The sequence below is a fragment of the Dipodomys ordii genome, unplaced genomic scaffold, assembly GCF_000151885.1.
Source record: "Dipodomys ordii isolate 6190 unplaced genomic scaffold, Dord_2.0 Scaffold49, whole genome shotgun sequence".
NCBI lineage: Eukaryota > Metazoa > Chordata > Mammalia > Rodentia > Heteromyidae > Dipodomys > Dipodomys ordii.
The window spans coordinates 66,138-79,708 of record NW_012267265.1 but is presented as its reverse complement, the minus strand read 5'-3'; the positions used below and the strand labels follow the sequence as shown (position 1 = coordinate 79,708).

The 13,571-nt window shown below is 39.9% G+C and overlaps 2 pseudogenes; one reads left to right on the top strand and one right to left on the bottom strand.

Annotated features, from left to right (window-relative positions):
- Nucleotides 1–13,571, bottom strand: part of LOC105988431 — a 496,910-nt pseudogene that overhangs the window by 420,738 nt on the left and 62,601 nt on the right.
- Nucleotides 1–13,571, top strand: part of LOC105988498 — a 139,091-nt pseudogene that overhangs the window by 108,264 nt on the left and 17,256 nt on the right.

The window sequence follows — 13,571 nt, the reverse complement described above, 5'->3', positions numbered from 1 at the left end:
CCACTTCCGGTTTTCTGGTGGTTATTTGGAGATAAGATATAGACGTGCTGGTTTTGGCCTCTCTGTGAGGGAGTGACTCCCAAGTTATTAAATCCATCTGATGCCACTACAATGATTAGTATAATTGTACCAGCTAAAAAGAACACGCCCAATGGACCTCAAACTTGGTGAAAAGTTGTTTTGTTATTCATTTAAGTTTTGTTTTTTCACCACCAGTCAATTTTTGCCTCCCTCCCTCCAAAGATACAAAAATGAACATATCAGAATGGTTTCATCCAACATTCAATTGGACATTCCAATTCACCCAGCCGCTTTCTCCCATACAGGAGGAAGTGGAAAGGCATTTGTTTAGTAAAACAATAGTAGTAAGGATCTGTGTTCCTGGCAGCTTATCTGAAGTCCACTGAATCTTTCAGCACATGGAGGGAAAGCATTACAGTCATTCTCTGCCTCTATCTGAACCTATTTAGCTACCATGGAAACTCCAAAGGAAGGGAAATGTATTTATTCCAAGATTCATTAACTGGAATTTGAAAGTACTCCTGAGTAGCAATGCTGTGCTAGTGGCTGCTGTGTTTTTCCATCTTCTGAGGGTCCTGAGAAGGATAGTGGATTGGTTCTGGAGACCTCATGAAAAGAGGAGGAGGTCCCATGGGAGGAACCTTGGTGGCCTAAAACTTGGTGATGGGGGTGGGGTGATAAGGCAGTGGTGTCCGTGTAATGTTCAGCACAGCTGGAGGGCGACATGGGCACAAGTTGAAGTAGTTGGCAGAGAGTTCTTCCACCAGAGGAGGAAGAGGAGGATGAGGATAAGGAGAAGGAGGAGGAAAAGGCAAAAGAAGAGCTCCAGGCTGGACAAGTACAAGCTCTAGCTTGATAGCAGAGTCTGGCTAACATCCTTCTCTTTGTCTTGTCCTCTGGCTGCTTGGGATGCTCCCCAGTTTATTATGAGTCTGCAGCCATTGACAATCAACTGGTTACAGGATTTCTCAGTGGGCCCTTCTGCAGCCTTCCTTGTGGCAAACTGTATGAAAGCCCATTGCTACCTCTGCATGACAGTGCTGGAGTTGAAGACACAGTACTCCATTTTAGAAATCCCTTCTCATACCAAAACACTTCCCTTAACAGAATCCAAGCCATCAGGCCAAAGTAAGCACTACATGTCAATCAATAGAAAAGACAGGTTTTCTCATACAGAAAGAAATGTATTAATTACTAGAATTATGAACCTGTAGACCCTCTGTACATCATATCTAAAATAACAATAAAAAAGGAAAAGAAAAAGAATTCCTAAACCTAAGAAGCAAAGGGAAAACTCAAAAGCTGTATCATTAGCAAAGTTGTTTATTTTTTGATGGAGGAGAGCCAATGTTCCTGTGTCTTTACAGATTTGGCATACTCATACAGTTTTTGGTTACAACAAACAATATCATAATGATATGAAAATATATACATGCATCTACAGTATGAAAGGCATGACTTTTGATTTAAATCTAAGTAAAACCACAAATTCTTTTCCAATTACTGTTAACACCTGTGAACACACGCTCTCATACTTTTTTACAAAGTCAGTTCCATGTGTGACAATATTCTGTGCTTGCACAGATGTTTCATTTGTGGTAGGCATTGTCATCTTTTTCAAGGTAAGTCTTTACATTAATTCAAGCCATTGCCTGGCCAAGTGCCTGTCTCTAGCTGCCATTAAAGTTTCCAAATAGTTGTTCTTTGCAAATTTGCTCACAGACTCTTGCATTCTTTCTCCCTTCTCTTCTTGCCTTTGCTCCAGGAGTCTGTGTTTAGTTCGTAGTGTCATCTGAGAAGTAGAGGCTTTCTCTGGGTTTCTTTTTTCTCTTTTTCCATGGTTTTCATTTTGTTTGACCTTTGTTGGTCAAGAAACTCATCAGTTGCCCTAGCATTTGGGCTGCTTTCCTTTCTACATTGAATTCTTTCTGAAGTTTGAGCATTTCCTTCTTACTTTTCCCTATCTCCATATTTGTCAATATGCTCAGCTCTGTCTTTCCTTCTTTTTATATGGCCTTCCTTTTCTCTACCTTTCTCTTCCTTGTCCCCCTTCACATTGTATGGCTCATGCCTCTTTACATGATTCTCCTTTGTCTTTCTCTGGCCTTAAAGCTCTCCAGGTGGTACTTTCAGAGTGTGGCTACTGTGAGCTTGTATAAAGAAGCATCCTTATCATTGGGAGAAGTAAAGGTAGGGGATAAGCAGAGGACGGAGAAGTCCTCAACTGGTAACTAGGTTCATTTCATCAGGGATTTCACAGGCCCCAAGAAAAGAATGGTCCTTCAAAATGGTGTCCATTTCCTGAGAAGAATCTTGTTCCAGCAAGTGTCAGTATGGGAAATGATCAGCCTTGTCTGGTCCCTAATGTTATTGTCACCAGTGTTGGACTTCAAGCAGCCCTTCTTCTCCACATGGTCCTTCCAAGTAAATGATCTGGGTGATCCTTCTGGGAGCTTTCACTTGTGATCTCCACAACTTTCTTCCCAAGAACACACCAACTCCTCCCTCTTACCCAAACTTTTAAGCAGATCTAAGAGCCTGGGGGGCAGGGCAGAGTCTGATATCCTTTCACTCTACAGAGGATTAAGTTGTATGCAAATAAGCATAGTTTCCTTTCTTCCTACCCTCCCTATTTGGTTCTGCCTCGTCTCCTCTTTGCTTTAATACTATAGCAATAAGAATTCCCAGTAGCTTACTGAAGGGGAGTGGAGAGAGTGGACACCCTTGACTTGTTCCTGCTTTTAGAAGCAATGCTTTTAGGATTTCACTTTTGAGTGTGTTCACTGGAAATGTGTCCTAACCAGTTTGCATTATGTGCAGGAAGGTTCCACATATTCCTAGCTTCTCCACAGCTTTCCCCTCAGAGAATGTTGGATCCATTGACAGGCTCTGTCTGCATCTTCCAACATGATCCTGTGTGTTCTCTGTGTTTATGTGTGTTCATGTGTAGCATTTGTTGTTTACATATATTGAACTTGCCTGGCATCCTAGTATGAATCCTGTGTTATCCTAGTGTATGATGTTGTAGATTCCTTGTATTCATTTGGCCAGTCTTTCACTGAGCACCTTTATTTTGATGCTCATTAAGTCAGGTTGGCAGTCTGTTTTTAATAGGATCTCTGAGTGTGAGTATTTAGGGTTTAACTACCCGGGCAAAAAGATCCGGGGAAGGAAAGATAGAGCTAGAGAGGAAGTCACTGAAAGTGGATTAGGTGGGGCCATTGGAATGGATAGTGGGAAGCCCACAGGCATTGCCTTAAGTAACAAAAAGGGTAGAGACAACTAAAACACAATTGGAGACCTTCTCAGCTCACCTGACTTTTCCTGTGTTGGATTAATGCCTATTATGTGTGGAACCTGCTTGCATAAAATGCAGTTTCTGCTCCCTTGGGATTGAACCTCCTGTCTAACACTAGCCTGGCTCTGATATCTGGCAAAAAATTCCTTTTTGCTTTCCAAAATTTAGTCTTGATCTTTGCTGGCCTGCACTGGTGTTAACGGTATGACAAGACACAATGGAGGCCCAAAGCAACAAACCAATATATCTTAAGGGCTAACACCTTCAGAGCCAGATGTGTAGTATGAGTAATTCATGTCAGAAATGTACCGGCTGGTTGTGAGAATCCAGTGGCAGATATAGCTTAATAATAATAACAATAATAATCCTCATTACTCAGCAGGCTGAGATTTTCGGATCATGTTTCGAATCCAGCCCAGGAAGGAATATCTATGAGACTGTTACTTCCCATTAACCACCAGAGTATTGCAAGTGGTACTGTGGCCCAAGTGGTAGAGTGTTAGGCTTGAGCTGAAGAGCTCAGGGACAGTGCCCAGGCCCAGAGTTCAGGCCCCACAACTGACCAAAAAAAGAAGAAGCCATTTCTTGTTCACCTCCATCTCCTGTCCCAAAACTGCATGCATCTTTAGTCTTTAGTTGTATCCAACAGAATGCTATCTGCCCAGTCCTGATCACAGCTGTTGATGTGCTATCTTTAATATCCAGCAGCTGCAGAGTACCCCCTGCTCCTAGTGACTAATGATGACCAGTAGTTACAGAAAACCCTCACTCTTAATGGACTTAACTGCTGTTAAGTCATGGTATGACTTAACAGGGCTAACAGCAAAATTAGCTTCTGTATGTCAGGTTGCTTGCCTGTGAAACTGGTACCTATGTGTGATTTTTGCCTTTATAAACTCTGCACCATTAGACTTGGAGCTATTCTTAGTTCTGAGATATGGTAGTCCAATACAAGGGAGTCACCAGTCAGCTAATAAAGACTGCTTTTTCACTGGTGACCCTGCTTCCATAGATTTCTTGATTCTGAGGCTATTTCAATTGCCTGAGGAAGTAGAATCTTGGCAACATTCCCAGGAGTTTGGTAATGTTGTAGCACATTGAGAGTTAGACAGCAGAAAATACCTGCTGCTTACTCCTCCAAAATGATCAGGACTGTATGACCAGATAGGGTGTCTGAGTTAGCTCTACTGAGGTTCCCTGTTAGGTAGGTCACCTACTACTCTGGTACTGATTCTGTGGAGATGAAATGTCCAGGTATGGGTCCCTGGACTCTATCCATTTGTATAAGGAAGAAAGTCGTCCTCTGGGAGTTTTGATCGTATTTCCATTCAAGGAGGAATTGGAGAAAAGAGGATGTTGATCTGTAAAGCAGGTACCCTAGGAGCTTCAGCTAACCCACTTGGATTTCAGTATGTACTGAAAAGCCAGACAGCACTACTGTTAACCCTTTTATTGACTTATCCAACTTAATCAGGTGGGTATAGGAGATGATCCTCCTTTCCTGAAATGCCTTTCCTCTGAGTGAAAGGCATTTGATCTCTGGAATTATGAGTCCATAAGATATTGCTATTAACTGAGTTTTGAACGAAGTGAATTGAGTATATTTCATTTGCTCTTCCAAATTTGCTTTCTCTGTGCCCAGGGAGATCCGCCCACACTGATTATCTCACTGGTACATTTGTCTTCTGTTATTGCTTGGTGTGGCCAGGGAGAAGGGTGGGAAGATGAGAGGAGAGTTCAGCTCTCGTTTTGCCAGATGACTGTTGTTTGGGTATGCCATCTACTGAAGGCCACATTTTCTGATGGTTGGTTTCTTGCTGTGGCCTTTTCTGGGTTCTAAGAGCTAGTATTTCTTCTTGTACCTAAAGGTCCTAATGCAGCCACAGCTCCAGTTGGACCTGACTAGAGATTCTTTGCCTGTCTACAACTTTGAAAATGTCTTTATTAAACTCTCCTTAAACTCTCCATTGGAGGGTGTTACATACTTTCAGATGAAACATCTTAAAATACTTCTTCATGCATAATTCCTTCATTCCTAACTCCTTCATTCCCTCAAGAGTCATGACACAGTAACTCTATCTGAATGGGAACTCTTTTAGAGATTGAGGATACAAAAACAAAGAGGTCATTGTATTTATTATGAGTCGAATTCTGCTGACAACCCAGAGAAGTGACTACTTTGTCACATCAGAAATAGATAAGAGCCATGTGAGCGTTTTTGTTCTGAGAGAATGCAAGGGAGACTTTGTCCTTGGGGGTTAGGTATGGCCTGAATATGTGTGACCCAGAACTCATATGTCCAAACGCTTACTTCTAGAGTGAATGTTTTAGGGTCTTCAGAAGATGATTTGAAAGACCCCAGACTCCTGGGATACTTTCGTCATCGGGAGGGCACCCCAGAAACCAAGACTCCAAACCAGTAGATGCAACAAGCAAGAGGAGTTTATTCAGCATTTGCGCAAACAGTCTCTCTTCCCCCGCAAGGGGGAGAGCCCCAAACCGAGGTTACAGGCATTCTTAAGGGCAAAAACCACAAGATTAGCATATAACACCAGGTGTCCCCGGGATTGGCCCATTTAAAAGTCACTATATACTCCAGCAATCATTTTTACTATGCAGGGAAGTTTATAACACTATTTGTAAAACAGTTGGCTCAGGGCAAGTCTAGGGGGAGCGGTTGCCCTGGAGGGGAGTTTACATAGTTACAGGCTTGTGATTGATTAACATTTGACCTAGTTTGCTGGACTTGCCAGGTGGTCCTTATCTTGGGTCCTTATCTTGGGTCCCATTCTTGGGTCCCATTTGACCACTTGGGGAATTTACTTGTTTGTTCTTTATTTATTACCATAGACCTTGTCCTGGGGCCAGCATCTGGGCTCCAAGACTCTTTACTCAATTCCTTATTTCCAGAAAATGGGGGGTTAGTGCTAGGGCGAGCAAGTTTACAAAAGCAAAATCAGCAGTTAGCAATTGTAAAATGTATCTCTAATTTTTAATCTTTCAGATTCAGTGAGGAAGAGGATAGGGCTTTCATGAATGGGATTAATAGTTCATAAGAGACCCTATCACTCCATGTGCTCCATCATGAAGACACAGCAACCAGGTGCCACCCATGATCCAGAGAACAACCCTCCCAGACACCAAGTCTGATGGAATCCTGTTCTTGGATATAGCAGCTTCCAGCCCTATGACAAACATCTGTGGTTTACAAGACACCTATTTTATGGCAGGGATTCTTTTAAAATTTATTAAAATCCCCTTTAAGTAGTTGTACACAGGGGTTTCAATTCAACATTCAGCTTATGAGTACAACACATTTTAATTAATGTACCTCATTTCTTTCGGCCTCACACATGTCCTCAATTTTCCATTTTCACATATACAAATTGAATATTATGCATAGATTTCCCATCCTTTCCCCCTTCATTTTTCTACTCCCCTCCCCTTGACCTCATCCCTTCTTCATTCCATATGCATCTTAAAAAATGTATACCAGGGAGCTGCAACTTATGGTACTGTTTCTTTAATAGCATCCCAAATAAGGTGGAGCAGAGAAATGGTTCCTAGTTCTTGTTCTTTTCCTTTTTGCCAATTCTAGAGTTTGAATTCAGGGCTTTGCACTTGCTAGGCAGACACTCTAACACTCTAATGCTGGGAGACATGCTGCCAGGTCAAGAAGTGCTTTCAGAAAAACAGAACACTTTCTCTGACCTTGAATGATAAGTGGTCATTAGTTGGCTGAATGGGAGGTTTTCAAAGAGAAGAGAAGAGAATGAACCAATGGAGGGAACAGCAATGGAATATTGCTGCAAGGACCACTGAAGAGGCCAGAATCTAGGTGGCATTTGAATGCCTGATGGATCATCATCTCACAGAAAATGTCCTATTTCTTTATTTATTAGTATGAGAGGAATTTTGTCTTTATTCTTAACTTGATGAGGAATCAAGTATAGGTTAATGGCTTAGAGTCATCCCTCAGCACCAGTGGCTCACAACTGTCATCCTAACCACACATTAGGATGAGATCTGAGGATCACAGATTGACACTAGCCCAGGCAGGAAAGTCTGTGAGACTGCTATATTCAATTAGCCACCATAAACACCAGAAGTGGAGCTGCAGCTCAAGTGTAATGCACCTGCATTGAGAAAAATGATAAATGACAAGGTCCAGGTCTCATTTCAAGCCCCAGGACCAGTACACACACACCACCACCACCACCACCATCAGCATCATCAACATCACCATAAACTTCATTATCTCTCAGGATGTAGTGTCAACAATAGTCTAGAAAGTATGCCTCAAAAGCAATGAGAAGAATGGGAAGGTAGAGGCAAAGGAACAGGTGATAAGCAGGTGCCTCTACTAGGGGTAACAGAAGAAGAGATGTTGAGGAGGGAAGAGGTAATGTGGAAATTTTCTGGGACAGCATCATTAGTATAGAACTTGCAACTGATTTCTTAGTTGATGTGGGCATTTTCTTTTGTTTTCTGGTGCTGGAAGTTAAATGCAGGGCATTAAGCATGTAAATATGCACGCACTTATGCTATCACTAAGCTGCAATGATAAATAGAAATATATCATTGGCATAGAATTGGGATAATCTCACAGTGTATAAATTTTGTTAGATTTGCCCGTTCTGGAATTCAATATCTTAACACTATAAGGATGAATAAACACTGTTGGATACCTGCATAGAGAGATCTCTGCATATCTGCGAACAGCTGCATCTAATTTCCAAAGAGCAGATACAGAGATCTTCCTTCTGTGCTGGGGTGGGCTGGGGTAGGGTGAGCAGGGCCCACCTCCTGCCACCTGTTCCTCTGGCTGACCTGGTCTTCTGCTGTATACCCAGGATCCAGGCAACAACCATCAGGTGAAAATGAATACCCTACAGAGATTAGTCCAATTCAGACTGATTTATGAAAATTGGGACTAGAATTGTTCCTTGCACAAAGCCCATTTTCTTTTCCTGTTTCCTCCTCTATTTTTAATACATTTTTTATTGTAAAAAATATTGTACAGAAGGGTTACAGTGATAAGAGTAAGGTAATGAGTACATTTCCTATGGAGCATTGTTGCCTCCTCCTTTGTTTTTCCCTTACCATCCCTTCCTTACCCATTTCCCAAACTACTTCTCATGCCCCTTTGACCCTGCCAAAGTTGTAAAGTTCGTTTTCAACATAGTGTCTTGTACATCTCATTGTTACAATGGGTCAACCTATATCCCTACTTAAGCATTTTGTTTTTTCCCTTCCCATCCCCAAATAGAAAAGTGTATATACAAGATGCAGGGCACTGGATTCAAATACAGTGAAAACAGAGGTTATACCATGGGGGAGGAACATACCAAAGAAACAAAAAAATCACATAGCACATTTTAAGTATGTTAAAAACAATAGCAAGAAAGAAAAGACTATTTGTATTCCTATCTTGGGGTTCATTTTACTTAACATCATCTTATTTGGTCATATGTACATAACTTTTTACCTTTTCTGCTTGTCCCAGACATATACTAGTTATTTCAAATAAGAGAAACCATGTTACTTTGTTTCCTCCTCTATTGACGCAGGTTGTGTTGGCAGTGGTGAGGATGGAGTTTGCTTTGGCTCAGCAGTAATGTAATTAAAAACAAGACTCCAGAGATAAAAATGGGATGTTCTGCCCACATCTCTCTGTGTCCATCCCGAAAGATAGCTTCTGTGGCAACAATAAAGAATATTTGTCTTTAGAGTTTCAGAGCTTTCTTACTGAAAATAAATGATCATGGAGCCATAACAAGTTAGTATAGGTCTGCTAGCCCAATAAATCCATCGAAATTCCTGTTCTTTTGAGAGGTACTGGGTTGTGAACGCAGTAGCTGATGGGACATTAAAACTCTGTTCCTTCAGAGAAAGTGTAGGTTGTTCCCTATTCTCTTTCCAATACCTTCCCCCCTTTTTCCTATATTTAATACTAGCATTTAATACTAGCAATAAATAGGGTGAATACAGTTATCTATTCTCATTACTTCTGAAATTTTCCAGGTAATATTTGCTAATGTTTCTATGTAATGAATACATACTGTCAAGCTCCTAGTTTGAATCTACAGTAGAAGGAAGAAATTCAAACACAGACACAAAACATAGAGGAAACCAAAAACCAAAGACCATCTTTTTAAATTGTAGAATACTAGATGGAAAACCCTTGGGAAAATGATTTCTGACAATATGATAGAATTATTAACTCTGGAGAAAAAATGTTTCTTTAATCAACAGACAGAAAAGAAATCGATAATTTATTATATAATCACTTTAATGTTTATATATTACTTCTAATAAACAGAGTCACCATAGAAAGAGTCTCTTACCAGTTTTCTTTTCACAAAAATATGCACACACTATATATACCTGTATAATACATTACCCAAAAAGAATAAGTTATCCATTTAAATTGGATTTAAACATACAGATATACCAACAAACACATTATATAGTATTGAGTGACAATAACCCAATCCCTCGAAGACATAATAAATATTAAACTAAGAAAGAACCCTTTCTTTTCCTTACCTACTATTTACTTTCTCCCCTCTCCATTCAGGATGACCTACTACCTTAATGGAGACACTGAGTAAAGCAGAAATCTGGCTTATTCGATCTTACTGGGACTTGCCCAGCTTTACCAAATGTTGACCTTGTAGGAGGACTCCATTGTAAACCTGCAAAGCCCTTGCCTAAGGTAAATAGATAAGCTTCTTATCTGTGTTATGTGATTTCTGGTTCAATAAATATGATTCTGCACCTCTCATCCCAAGTCTTTGCTAACAGTGAAAGAGATACAGGAAGTGAGGTAAAGCATTCTATCAATTGAAACTCATTTTTGATTTGTCACAACTTTCTGCATTCCAGAAACCCCAGAGTCATCCAGACCAGGTCAGTTTAATGAAGATTTAATGATTCAGCACCTAGAGGGAATCCCTGATTCACTCAAAACTATCAAGTGATTAGCCTAAAAGAAGTAACTGTTAGATATTTAAGGAAACAGCATAATTGTTTCTACTCCAACCCTCACATCTTATAGTGCACTTAAAATGATAGTTTAGAATCAAACTCTGGGGCTGGGAAGGTGGCTCAGTGGTAGAGCTCTTGCCTTGCATGCATGAGGCCCTGGGTTTGATTCTTCAGCACCACATAAGCAAAAAGAAAAAAAGCTGGAAGTGGTGCTGTGGCTCAAGTGGTAGAGCGCTAGCCTTGAGCTGAAGAGCTGAGAGACAGCACCCAGGCCCAGAGTTCAGACACCACGACTGAACCTCCCTCCTCCAAAAAAAAAGAATCAAACTCTGTGAAAACATTTTTGAAAAGAAATGTTTTCAAAAATGATGACAGTCAAAAAGTTTCTCAGAGTCACTGATAGTAAGATAATACGTGACCACTGCTCAGAAATCAGTCGAAGAATGAGAATTGAGAAACATACAAAAAGACCAATGAGAATAGTAAGAAAAATTTACAAGGCCTAAAATTTTTACATATCAGAGAAAAATTTCTGAAGAAATAATTTTGAATCCAGATGGATATGTTTGGAAAATTTGTTGCACCATGATGCCAATATCCTTCATATTTTTGCCTGTGCCCTTAATAGTAGCTAATGGAAAATTTTATGCTGCATTTATCTAACTCTTGTTCTTCTGATAATTTTGAAAAAATTTGATTTTCTCTCCTTAGTTTTATATACCAAACGTCTTATTTTTTGGGGGGTGGAGCGGGGTCCTGGTCCTGAGTGTATGTGGATGTGGATGGGGGTGGAGGAAGCACGAACTCAGGGCCTGGGCATTCTCCCTGAGGTTTTGTCCTCAAGTCTAATACTCTACCACCTCAGCCACACCTCTACTTCCAGTGTTCCAGTGACTAATTGGAAAGGACAGAATCTCAGACTTTTCTTCCCAAGTAGGCTTTAAACCATGATCCTCAGATCACGATTTAAATCCTAGCTACTCAGCTTCCTGAGTAGCGAGGATTATAGGCAAGAACAACCTGAGCCTATCTAGTTCGATATTAAGTGAAGTAAGCCAGGCCCAAAGAGACATAGGCAAATGGTTTTCCTCAGTTGTAATAATTAGTATATGTCTAGGATAGTCCTGGCAGAGAATCATAATAGCGCAATAGCTATGTACATATGACCAAACAAAATGATGCTACTTGAAATGAGCTCCAAGACATGGAAACTACAGGACTTTTTTTGGTTGGTGACCTTGTTGATGCCAGTATACTGTATCTAGTTCTTTCTTTTCATTTCCTTTTTCCTTTTTCATTGGTTTGTCCCTGGTAATTACTTCTTTGATTCTAGTAGCCTGCATCTTGTATATACATTTATCTGATTTGGAGAAGGCATGGGGAATACCAAAATGCTGAAACAAGGACAAAGATTGGCCCATTGCAACAACGTTACTCACAAGATATTATTTTGGAAATGAACATTGTAACTTTGGGAAGGAGGGGGAGGAGTGGGGGAATGATGGGATAATGGTAGAACACCAAGGAGTCGATAACTGTTTACCAAGAAATATACTCTTGTAACAGTAACCTATCTATAGAGCATCTTTACAATAAAATGAAATAAAATAAAAACCATGAACTAAGGTTTGATTCACTAAGTTGTGTGTGTGTGTGTGTGTGAGAGAGAGAGAGAGAGAGAGAGAGAGAATGATGAAGCAACTTTTCTCTTCACAGGAAATGAAAGACTTTGTGCAGAGCTCTGGGGACAACGGTATGATGGTGTTTTTCCTAGAGTCAATGATTGATAACAGAAGAGACAGCCAATGAGATTGCATGGGCCCTGCCACAAGTTCCACAAAAGATGTGATGTAGTACCTCAATTGTGATCTTCACTGAATGGGCCTTAAACTCTATGGGTATCAGATCATAGTTTCTTGGTGAAAGATACACTGTTAAAATAGCTCTAATTTGTCTTAGCCTTTTACAAGACAAAGATATGCATGGCAAATGCTGAAATAGCAAGGAATTTTGTATTATTTTAGATTGACAATAAATGCAACATGAATTTTGTCACCAGAAAGACACACAGCAGCCTCAATGAGAAATTGTGTCATTATGATAATATTGTAGCAAGCATTCATAGAAATGATGAAATTTCATCCAGTCCATGCAGGAATGTTACTGCCAATCAATACACTAACCATAGTTCAGACAGGAATTCAATGTCACTAATAAATTGAAGCAGTACAATAATATTTAGCAAGTAGTTTAGTTTAGTTTGAAGTGTATTATATAATTAGGTGTTCCCATGAAATCCTTTCCTTCAGTTTTGAAACTGAGCCACTTAGTGTACTGTTGAGGGGTTTATTCAGAGAAAGGAAAAGGAAGGTTCACCCCACCCTCATTCCAGGTGTGTATTCAGCCTTGTTAATGAAGAGAAAGTAAATAAAACCAACCTGCCCTACTGGGGCTTGTTATATTTGAAAACAGATCTGTACAGTTCTTGGGAAAGTGGCCATTGTCTACTGAAAAATACATGTAACATCATTAAAATTTAGGATTCTTTCAGCAGCCATGTGCCTTATGAACTACAGGCCAGCTCCATTTCCTACATTTAAAGATTTTCCCCCACTATAGATCATAACTCGAAATGTCAATATCATAAATTTTTGACGAGACAAGCAGAAATGGTCAGATATGTTGATGTTAGGAGAAATGAACCCCAAGATAAGAACTCAAATGGTTTTTCTTTCTTGCTATTGTTTCTAACATATTTATAAGATATTTCTTTGTTGCTTTGTATGTCCCTCCCCCATGGTATAACCCCTGTTTTAACTGTATTTGATGTTGATATAATTTGTGGAGGGGAAAGGAAAAAACAAATTGTTTAAATAGGGATACAGGTGGACCCATTGCAACAATGAGATGTACAAGACATTATGTTGAAAAACGAACTTTACAACTTTGGCGGGGGGTGGAGGGGTGGGAAGAGGTGGGAATGGGAGGGTAGGGATGGGAAGGGGAAACAAAGGAGGAGGCAACAATGCTTGATAAGGAATGCACTCATTATCATGCCCATGTAATTGTAACCCTTCTGTACAGTATTTTCACAATAAAAAAACTAATTAATACAATAAAATTTTTATGAAAATTCAGCCTGCAATTCTCCTACACATCTCTACTAATAATTTGTAAGATAAAACTAGTTTCATGTAATTACTCAAAAAAATCAATTGATTTTTTTTATTTAAATTTTATTTTATTTGTGAACATACTGCAC